Here is an 11000-nt window from a genome sequence, read left to right on the forward strand (position 1 = left end):
TCTGACTGACTGGAGTGACGTTTACAATGACGAAAATGCAGACAGCGCTTACGAGAAATTCTTTTCTTTACTACACGCTTCATATCTCGACGAAACAATCTTCTCGACGAAACAATCTGCTCGTGTATGGGATTCAGGAGTCTGAAGCAGAGACGGTAAATAGTCTTAAGGAACATATTCTAACAGAAATTTTTGAACGTAAACTTGAAATAAAAGTAGAGAGCCTAGAAAATTTACACCGCCTAGGAAGAAAAGCGGTAGGGAAAGCGCGTCCGGTGATTATAAGGTTTTTTGACTTCACTGAAAAAGCGGAACTTCTCAGAAATGCTTCGAAGCTGAAGGGAACTCAAACGTACATTTCGGAAGACTTCTCACCTAGGCTAAGAACAATTAGAAAGCTGCTCTGGGCTACTGCTAAAGATAAGGCGCCTGAGGATAAAGTGTACCTTAAGTATGATAAATTAGTCATTAACAAAGAGGTCTACGCGTGGGACGAAAAGAAAAATCAAAGGTTTAAAGTACCTGAAGCCGCTTCACGCGGTATTGATCACAGTTATGAGAGCGGTGTAACGCAAGCCTCACAACCAGGGAAAAATGCAGGTCGTCCGCGAAGGAAACGCGCCAATGCTTCTAGTACTTGACAAGCCACAGGTTCAGAATCACTGTCTTTTTTTTACGCACATGGTTCTTCGAATCAAGCGAAGCATAAACCACCATCGATTAATATTAATGCCGGTAGTTGTCGTGACGTCAAGACGACCCCATCGCCAGATACGTGCCAGTTACGTGTGATATCCCTGAATGCTAGAAGCATTGTTAACAAAATAGATAGCCTTGAAGTTCTGCTCATTTCTTACGATCCTCACCTACTGGTGATTTCCGAGACATGGTTACATAGCGGTATTCTTGATGAAGAAATTGTGCCACCGGACTACGTCATATACAGACGCGATCGCGGCTCACGTGGTGGAGGCGTTGCTGTGATTGCGAAACGTGCAGTAAGCGTAACGCTGCTTGAACAAATTGATCAGCATGAAAGTTTGTTGTTGCACGTTACTGCGCATGGTCTCACTTTTCTTCTTTGTGCTGTGTATCGTGCCCCTGATGCAGCGGATTCTTTCATGTATAGTTTATTTGACCGCTTACTGCCTTACCAAAACAGGAACTTAATTATTACCGGTGATTTTAATTTCCCTGCTATTGATTGGGATAAACCGTATTATGGCCTGTCTGCCTCATGTGATATTATTCTTGATCTGATGTTTTCTTTAAACCTTAAGCAAACCGTTCATGCATACACCAGAGAGACATCTGTCTTAGACCTTTTCTTTGTTAGTCAAACCTTTTTTGATGGAGTGCTTAGTGTTGAAGCTGGAATCTCGGACCATCGTCTCTTGTTCTTCTGTTGTGTTTCGTCAGTTGTTGCCGGGATGCGACCGATTAAAATGATCAAGGACTACGCACGCGCTGACGATAACGCAATCATCGACTCTTTACAATCACAGTTAGATAACCCTAGCAGCGATGACCTTCATAGTTTATGGCAGTACTTTAAGAATACAGTACAGTATACTATAGAACATTTTGTTCCCCTTAGAAAGGTTTGTATTAATCGCCGCAATCCTTGGATAAGTCGCGAAATTATTCAAATGAAACGTAAAGTAAGGCGCTGTAGGAAGAAAAAATTACCTTGTCCGCAACACTTCCAGGTTCTAAAAGAGGAACTTGCCTATAAGTTAAAACTAGCAAAGTCACGTTATTTTGACACGACGCTCCCCGAATTTATCAGAAGTGATCCCCAAAAATTTTGGAATTTCCTAGGTCGCAGGACTGACCACTTGACCAAAATTCAAGTTAATAACAGCGTTGTAACCGACTCCACGATCATAGCGCAAAGTTTTAACTCGTATTTTCAAAGCGTGTTCCTTGTGGAACGGGCAACCACAGCAAGAATTCCAGTTGAAGATCCTGGTGACGTACCAACTATCTCTGTGGACGGTGTTGTGTGTATGCTGCGTAAACTCGCAGATAAAAAATCCGCGGGTCCCGATGGGCTTCCAAATGCCTTTTTGAAGCGTTTTGCAGCACAGGTATCTGTTTTCTTAACGAGGATCTTTCAAGTCTCGTTACTATCGGGAGATGTACCGGAGGACTGGAGGATGGCCCGCGTTGTGCCAATTCTAAAAAAAGGGGACAAGCTAACCATTTCTAATTATCGGCCAATCTCAATCACTTCCTCTTGTTGCAAGCTGCTTGAACACATAGTATCGGGTTATCTTAACTCTTATCTTGCTGAAAATAACATTTTATCACCTGCACAACATGGCTTTCGGAAAGAAATGTCCACTGTGACACAGTTAGTTACAACAATTCATGATTTTTCTGTTGTGCTTGATAAATCGGGGCAGATTGATGTACTTATTTTAGATTTCCGCAAGGCATTTGACACAGTTCCCCACAGTAAACTTATTTATAAACTGGAAAGTATTGGCGTCCCTACTTACCTTGTTAATTGGATTAATGCTTATTTAAAACACAGGACACAGTACGTGGAGGTTAACGGTTGTAAATCTGAAGTGCTTCCAGTTACGTCAGGTGTACCCCAAGGAAGCGTTTTAGGCCCACTGCTATTCTTAATTTATATTAATGATTTGCCGGCTGCTATTTCCGAAAATGTCTCTGTCAAGCTTTTTGCAGATGACTGCATTCTCTTCAAGAGCATAAACGAGCGTAATGATCATTACCTCTTACAAAATTCACTATTAGCTGTTCATCAATGGTGCCTTAAATGGAATATGCAACTTAACCTAGATAAAACTGTCCTCTTGCGAATTTCGCGCAAAAAACAGGTTTCTCCTTTCTCTTACAGCCTTCTAAATCATTCTATTATGGAGGTCACACATCATAAATACTTAGGGGTTACAATAACAAACGATTTAACTTGGTCTGAGCATATTTCAGACATTTGTTCCTCATCATTTTCCAAGCTGTGCTTTCTGAGGCGGAAGCTTAGAGGCGCTCCAAGTAAGCTTAAACGTCTTGCATACATAACATTCATCAGATCAAAATTAGAGTACGCGTCGGTCTTATGGGACCCGTTCATAAAGAAGGACATTTACCAGCTTGAGATGGTGCAAAGGAAAGCGATTAGGTTTATTTATAACAAATACAGAAGGCTTGATTCACCTACGACACTAATGAAAACAAATAACATCCAACTACTTCAAGTACGTAGGAAAATGTCCCGTTTGTTGTTTTTGCATAACCTTTTAGCACATAAACTAAACATTTCGCATCCCACAGAACTTAAACAGTTATCGTCTAGACGAACACACCACACAGGAAGTCATTTACTGGAACCAATTTTTGCAAGAACTGAAACATTCAAACACAGTTTTTTTCCGAGGACCGTTTCCGACTGGAACTGTCTTCCAGGGGCCATCTTCCAGTCCGCTAATTTTGTTAAAGCTCTAGAAGAGCATTTGTTTGAGTGAATGAGAGCTGCATATGTGCGAAAGCATATATATATATGAATATGTACATGTGTATACATATTTTTCTGCTTGTCTGTTAGCGGCAATCTGTTAAACTGCCGTTCTTTCTTTTTATTTTTTGATGTTCCAGTGTATTTACATGCCTTGTATAGCCCCTCCTGCATGGGCCATAACTGTTGGCCTGCAGTATTCTGAAATAAATAAATAAAATACAATGCCGCATTTCCTGTATTACAGCCGACCGGTCGTAATAGAAGAAAACACAAGAAACCTTGGATTAATTCAGAGCTTTATCACCGTATCAAAATAAAAAATAAGTTATTCCATGATTTTATCCGTTCACGGGATCCAAATACATTCACAGAGTTTAAGAAGTATCGGAATGCTTGAACGACGGAGTTAAGAAAAGCAAAACAGTACTACTATCAGAATCTTTTTGAGAGCATATATAATAATCAGCGACGAATATGGGAGGTTGTAAACTCGCTCACTTCAAGAACAAAAACTAGGGATAGGATTACGCAGCTCGTACTTGATGGTAAAACACTCATCGGTGAACAACTAGCTAATACAATGAACACACATTTTGTGGATGCTGGCTCCTACAATACCATGAGCGAAACTGTCAGCGACGACAGTATGCCACTAGACACCATGTTGAATCACTCTCTTTTCCTGAAACCTACTGATCCTAGTGAAATTTCAAGTATAATTGGCAAGCTAAAGAATAATACATCTCCAGGCGCGGATGAACTTCGTTCAAATGAAATACAATTAATATCGCCTTTAATATGTGAAGTTCTTAGCTACATAATTAACCTCACTCTAACAACAGGCGTATTTCCTAAGCTATTAAAAATCGCCAAAGTCACCGCAATTTTCAAAGGAGGTGATACAAACAATTTATCTAACTACCGACCTATTTCAGTACTTCCCACAATATCTAAAATATTTGAATGCGTCATTCATGAGAGGCTAGTTTCATTTCTAGAAAAGCATCAGGTCATAACCCAATGTCAATATGGCTTTCGCAAGCATCGATCGACAGAACACGCTCTCGTACACATCAAAGACAGGATAATTGAAAACATGGAATGTAGAAAATATACACTAGGTTTGTTTTTAGACATTCAGAAAGCTTTTGATTCCATACAGTTTGATTTATTACTTAACAAATTATCAAGATACGGTGTCCGAGGTATTGTACTAGATCTTCTAGATGGCTATCTGAATGATCGTTATCAGTTGGTGAAAATTAATGATGCGGTATCAACACTCGCGAAGCTAAAACAAGGAGTACCACAAGGATCCATATTGGGCCCATTACTATTTCTTGTCTATATCAATGACATTGTCAAAATTGATAGTTCCGCTGAAACCATAATGTATGCTGATGATACCAATGTCTTTTTCTCTTCGCATAACTTACTGACCCTTGAATCCTCTGTAAATGACTACCTTGTGCATCTTTCGAACTGGTTAAGCAGAAACAAGTTAAGATTAAATGCCTCTAAAACAACATATGTCATATTTCGTCCTCCCAACAAACCTCTACACCACAAACTTAACGTGAAATTTGAAAACACCCTTATAAAACAAGTTCAGACACAAAAATTTCTCGGGGTTTGGTTTCAGGAAGACTTGAGCTGGTCAGTGCACGTTAGAAACCTAAGTGTAGATCTTGCCCGCACAGTTGGATGTCTATATAGGATATCTGCGCTCATACCGCTCTGGCTAAAAAAGAACATTTATTATTCACTTTTTTATTCCAAATTAACCTATGGCTTAATGGTTTGGGGCACTACTACGCAATACAATTATACTAAACTAATTACTTTGCAGAAGAAAATTCTGCGCTGTTTTGAATCTTATTGTGGTAATCCACAAGACTTAAGAACCGCTCCACTGTTTAAGAAACACGGTATCCTAAAGGCAGACCAGTTATATTATTTAAAAGCGCTGCAACTAATGCATCAGAAGAAACTATACGGAATTATGGACTCTGCAAATGCTGAATACCTTTTGAGGCACCGAAAACACCGAACACCAAAAATCCGAACAAATTATGGAAGGCAAACAATGGCGTATCAAATACCTGCGATCTTAAACAAATTTGAAGGCAAGCTAAACTTTGAATGCAAATTAAAAGCATTTAAAAGCCAACTTAGGGAGCTATTGTTATCCTGCCAATTTAACTATAGCCAAAATTGAAGTGTTTTTTCATATTTTACTGTCTTCTCGTAAAGGATACTTAAACTCTATATAACACAAAATGACTAGTAATTGCTCCTATCTTACTTTTGTGTCGTTTCAAGCAACATTATTCAGTTTCACTGACAGTTATATTTTATTTGTATGCTTTTGTACAACAGCTGTTTGTGCTGATTCATTCAAGTAATTTGCTTAGCGTCCTATTATGTATCATTGTATTGTTTCATTGTATCATTATGTATCATTGTATTATCCTATTATGTATCATTGTATGATTTGTTATGTGTCATTTGTGTGCAACAGTATATGCACTACATTTGTGTATAGGTGTCAAATACTGCGTCTCTTTTACTTTATTTCCTTTGTTTCTAAGATTTGTGTTGTATCTGTAACTGCTGTAGACTGTTTGGGGTCAGAGGCCTCGTCAGGCTCCATCAGCCTTTAGCTTCTGTCCCTACATCAGGCTCTGCTTTCGTCTGATGTTGAAATAAATAAATTACAAGGTACATTGCCGTAAAGCGCGAGGAAGCTGTGATCCGCCACGGCTGACTTAGCACAAGCGCCAGAGGTGTGAGACAGTCTGTCCGACACAGCCATTGCCAAATCGAGCGTCACTGCCCGCTGCTTCACCTATTTTATCGCGCCGGCAGCCAGCGTCCGAGAACAAACTCGACCCCACTCCACAATGCCGGCGCGCCTAGGGACAAACGCCTACAACACGTGCTCAGAAACCTCATCCGTAGTGTCTTGTTCTGACATTAATTGATGCCACCCGATGAGCCGCTGCAGCATTATATCTCAAGCGAACGAGGAGTGTCGCTGTACCTGCCGATGGTGTAAACAAATGCACTGTTCGGTGCTTTGGACTGTCGGCGGCGCTCTTGCGGGATACAAATGCGGGAAGTCATGCTCCACATCTTACACCGAGCATGCGAAGCGCTTCCCCGAGAAGGGGTAAGACACTTAATATAGCAAGCAGCACGTAAAAAATCAGTGGCTAGGGGTACCCTTGGCCTTCACATGTTGCAGCACGATATCTAGTACATGGGCGCTGGCTCTTGTGGTGGCGGGTCGAATGCGAATGGCGATTAGCGGCTACTGAAGTCAGAATCATAACTGTCTATATTCGATAGATCCGAAGAGCTGGCGTAGCTGACATATTGTCCGAGCGTCTGCTCATGGTCTGCTCTTCGCTGCCAGCTCGCGAGACTGGCACCACAAAACGCCTATGCTGGTACCATAGAATAAAGAACAACTTTAGAGAAGGGAAACTGTACCTTCCACAGTGGTTCGAAAATAAGAAGCGGCAGCGCATGGAACTTAGTGGGGGACCCGACAGATGGCGCTACTTAAACAAAGCGGAAATGTTTTTTTTTTAGTACACTATTCAATATGGCCGCTTTACATCGGTGGCGTACGCTGGGTACGCGCCGTGTTCGCCTCGCTGGCTTTGCGGCATGCCTCAGCTGCCGCGTTTTAATGGCCAGGAGACTAAAGAGCCTCTACTGACGCCCATACAAACAAGCCACAAGTGAGTGAACAGGACGTGCGACTTTATTGGCAGAATAAAACCAGTGCACCTTCTCATACAAGATCAGAAATAAAATTTGCATGTCGAGATGCGCTGAAACCATTAACGCGAGCTCGTAAACTGCTCACTTTCGTCGCCGCACATGGCGATCTGGTAACGAGCGACAATCAGTAGCGCAAGCAAATTGGGCAGTGCACCACCTGTTTGCATTGACAGTCGCCGTAACTTGCATTGCGAAGCAATCGGGTGACGCAAGGCATCTGCTGCCGCAACCAACACAGCGACATGGACTAAACGGCATTTTAGCGTTCCCGCCTTTCCAACCTGCACGTTTCTTTTTGTTCTTTCGGGGGCCGCTAATGTGTAAGTCATAGTTGGTGCCCCACGTTCTCCATGTGGGCATCACCATTTTGCAGCCACTTTTGCAGGCCTTTCCACCCATGTGGCTATCAACTTCGGACCATGTAATAACGTGTGCTGTCTCCGCTCACGCCACATCACGGCCGATGAAGGCCCACAAGCATAATTGGCCGGCGGCTGCAGCAAGAAATGTTGAATGGGGAGAGCACCAATTACGGTGCATGTAAATTGGGAGTCTTTGTCGCTGTGTGGACTGCAGGAGCAGATGGTTACCTCGGGAGACTGTTGCCCATGCAGCTAACCAGGTCGCCACATCGAAGAAACATAACACGGCGACCTTTATCAGACTCTGCATTCAATCACCGCATAAGGTTAAGACAATACACTGTACATTGGCTAAGATCCACATGACAACAGTGGGCATTCACGCACTACAAGTTGCATACAGCACATTCAGCTATCCGACTTCAGCCACAGTGCTTGCCTACGTCGCACATGGTGGTCTAGTAACGAGTGACAACCAGTAGCACAAGCAGATTGGACAGTGCCCCACCTGTTTGCAATGACAGTCACCGTAACTTGCACTGCGAATCAATCGGGTGACGCAGGCACCTGCTGCCATAGCCAACACAGCGACATGAACTACCCGGCATCCTAGTGTTACCTCCTTTCCTACATGCACGTTTCTTTTTGTTCTTTCAGTGGCCACTAATGTGTCGCTCACACTTGGTGCCCCACCTGCTCTCAGTATGGATGTGGTCTGTTTGGTGGGAATCGCCAATTCGCAGCCACTTTTACAGGCCTTTCCACCCATGTGGATATCAACTTCATACACTTCAAACCATGTAATCATGTATGATAGTCTCTGTTCACGCCAAATCATGTACAAAGAAGGCCACAAGCACACTTTACCCATGGCTGCAGCAGGAAAGGACAAACAGGGAGCACCAATCACAGTACATGTAAATAGGGAGTTTGTGTCACTGTGTGGACTGCAGGAGCAGGTGCTTACCTCGAGAGGCCGTTGGCCAATACAACTAAACAGGCTGCCACATCCCAGAAATGTAACATGGCAACCATGACCAAGTGGGACAACATTGAAACAAGATGTAATCAAATCACTTCAGCATACTCTAACATAACGCTCAATCTATACATTGGCACTATGCATTGGCTGCGATCTACATGACAACAGTGAGCATACACGCACATGGGCTGCTTGCGGCACATTCAACCGTCCGACTGTAGGCATAGTGCTTGCCTTCGTCGCACACTGCAGTCTGGTAACAAGCAACAACCAGCAGCACAAGCAGATTGGACAGTGTGTCCCACGTGTTTGCACCGACAGTTGGCGTTGAATATGAGCAACTTGCATTGCGAAACAATCGGGTGACGCAAGCATCTGCTGCCACAGCCAACAGCGACATGGAGTGCCCGGCATTTTAGCGTTACCGCCTTTCCAACCTGCATGTTTCTTTTAGTTCTTTTGCATGCCACTAATGTGTAACTCACACTTGGTCCGCCACATTCTCTATATATGGACATGGTCGGTTTTGTGGACATAACTATTTTGCAGGCCTTTCCACCAATTTGGATATCAACTTCATACACTTAGAACCATGTAATTATGTATGAGAGTCTCCGTTGACGCCAAATCATGGCTGAGGAAGGCCACAAGCAAAATTTGCACACAGCAGCAGCAGGAAAGGACGGAACGGGGAGCACCAACCACGGTGCGTGTAAATTCGCAGTCTATGTCACTGTGCAGACTGTAGAAGCAGGTGCTTGCCTCGAGAGACTGTTTCCCAATGCAACTGACCAGGCTCCCTCATATGAGAAACGTAACATGGTGACAAGTACCAAGTCGCACAGCGCCGAAACCATATTCTGCAATCAATCTCTTCAATGTAGCTTGCACAAAAACACAGGCTGTCGAGCAAGAATAGCAATCCTGAATGAGACTAGGAATTCAATATGGGAATGAGAAAGCTTGCATTCAAGAAAGAAGCCACTCTACCTTGCAAGCATTGAAAGCCAAAAACATTAACAAAAGTTAAATGCTACATAGCACACAGTGTAAAGGTTAATGCAAGACACACGCCAATGCCGCATCAGCTATTTCAGGAGAGGAATTGCACATGGCAACATACACTGGAAAGAACTGCTACACATATGTTATGCTACTAGACAGTGACTGGCATTAAGTATGAGCAAAGAATCGGTTGACCTTTAATGTTTGTATGAGGAATAGGAATGATCTCTAACAAAAGTGTGGAATGAAGAAGCGTGCATTCATTGAAACAAAATTATACTTGGCAAGAATTGGCAAGGCCAGGGAGCTCCCTAAGGAAGGGCAAGCTGACAGAACACTCTTAGCCAGCGTCGTCTGTGCTTGTTCAGAGGTTGCAGGTACATCTGAAGACAAATAATTTTTGTTGTTGAGGTACCTGGATGACTCGGCCAATATCCGTGCTGGTGGAATGATGGCGTAGGCTCTTTTCACTCTTGAAACACTCGTCCGTATACTTGATATCTCATCCAAATAATTCTGGAATGGCTTCTTTGTTCGTGGTCTTGTGAATTCAGCTCCAGCCCTTTCCTGTTGGTGTAGATGGGTGCTCCCGTGATGACCAAGATGTACTTGGCACAGACTCTGTTGGGGCAGAACAATGGCACATGAGATACAGCAGAGATTATCCAAACTCATGTAGTGTTTTCTTTTATGTTTGAACTAATTATGCTGAACTGTAAACATGAACAAATGTTCATATCGTCTGCTACAAACAAATGACATGTATCTCAAGACTAGCAAGCCAATACAGCATATATCGGGCATATTTATTTCTGAACCAGGTGTTGTTTACCTTGTTGTAGCAGGCAGCAGCTTCTGTTTAGTGCATGGAGTGTGTTGCTTTATACTGGTGCCATCCTCATTACTGCATGTCTGGAACAGAAATTTTGACTGCATCAGAAATTGAATAAGCACAATTTTGCAATATAAAATGCGAAAAGGTGCGACATATACATTGCAATGGTTTGTGACTACAGAACACATGCAAATGTACACTGTTTGTTCTAGGGTGCTTAAGCAGCATGGTAAATAAATATGGTTACTCTCCGTAAAATCGATGTCTGCGTAACTACAATGCATGTCAACAGCTTAAGTATTATTAAGATCACAAATAAGAACATTTGTGCGCTCGTTTATACACTAGAATAGATCACACTGCTGATTTCACAAGCAAATAGATGAAAGACGTGAAGCTATTAGAATTGATGCATTCTTTTTGTGCATGAACGTGATGCACCGCTTCACTACTGCAAAAATAGATGTCCTGAGGTAAGCCAAACTGAACAGCAAGAACATTTGGAACCAACAGGTACGAAATATGGGTGAATTATCA

This window comes from Dermacentor albipictus, chromosome 2 (assembly GCF_038994185.2).
Source record: "Dermacentor albipictus isolate Rhodes 1998 colony chromosome 2, USDA_Dalb.pri_finalv2, whole genome shotgun sequence".
NCBI lineage: Eukaryota > Metazoa > Arthropoda > Arachnida > Ixodida > Ixodidae > Dermacentor > Dermacentor albipictus.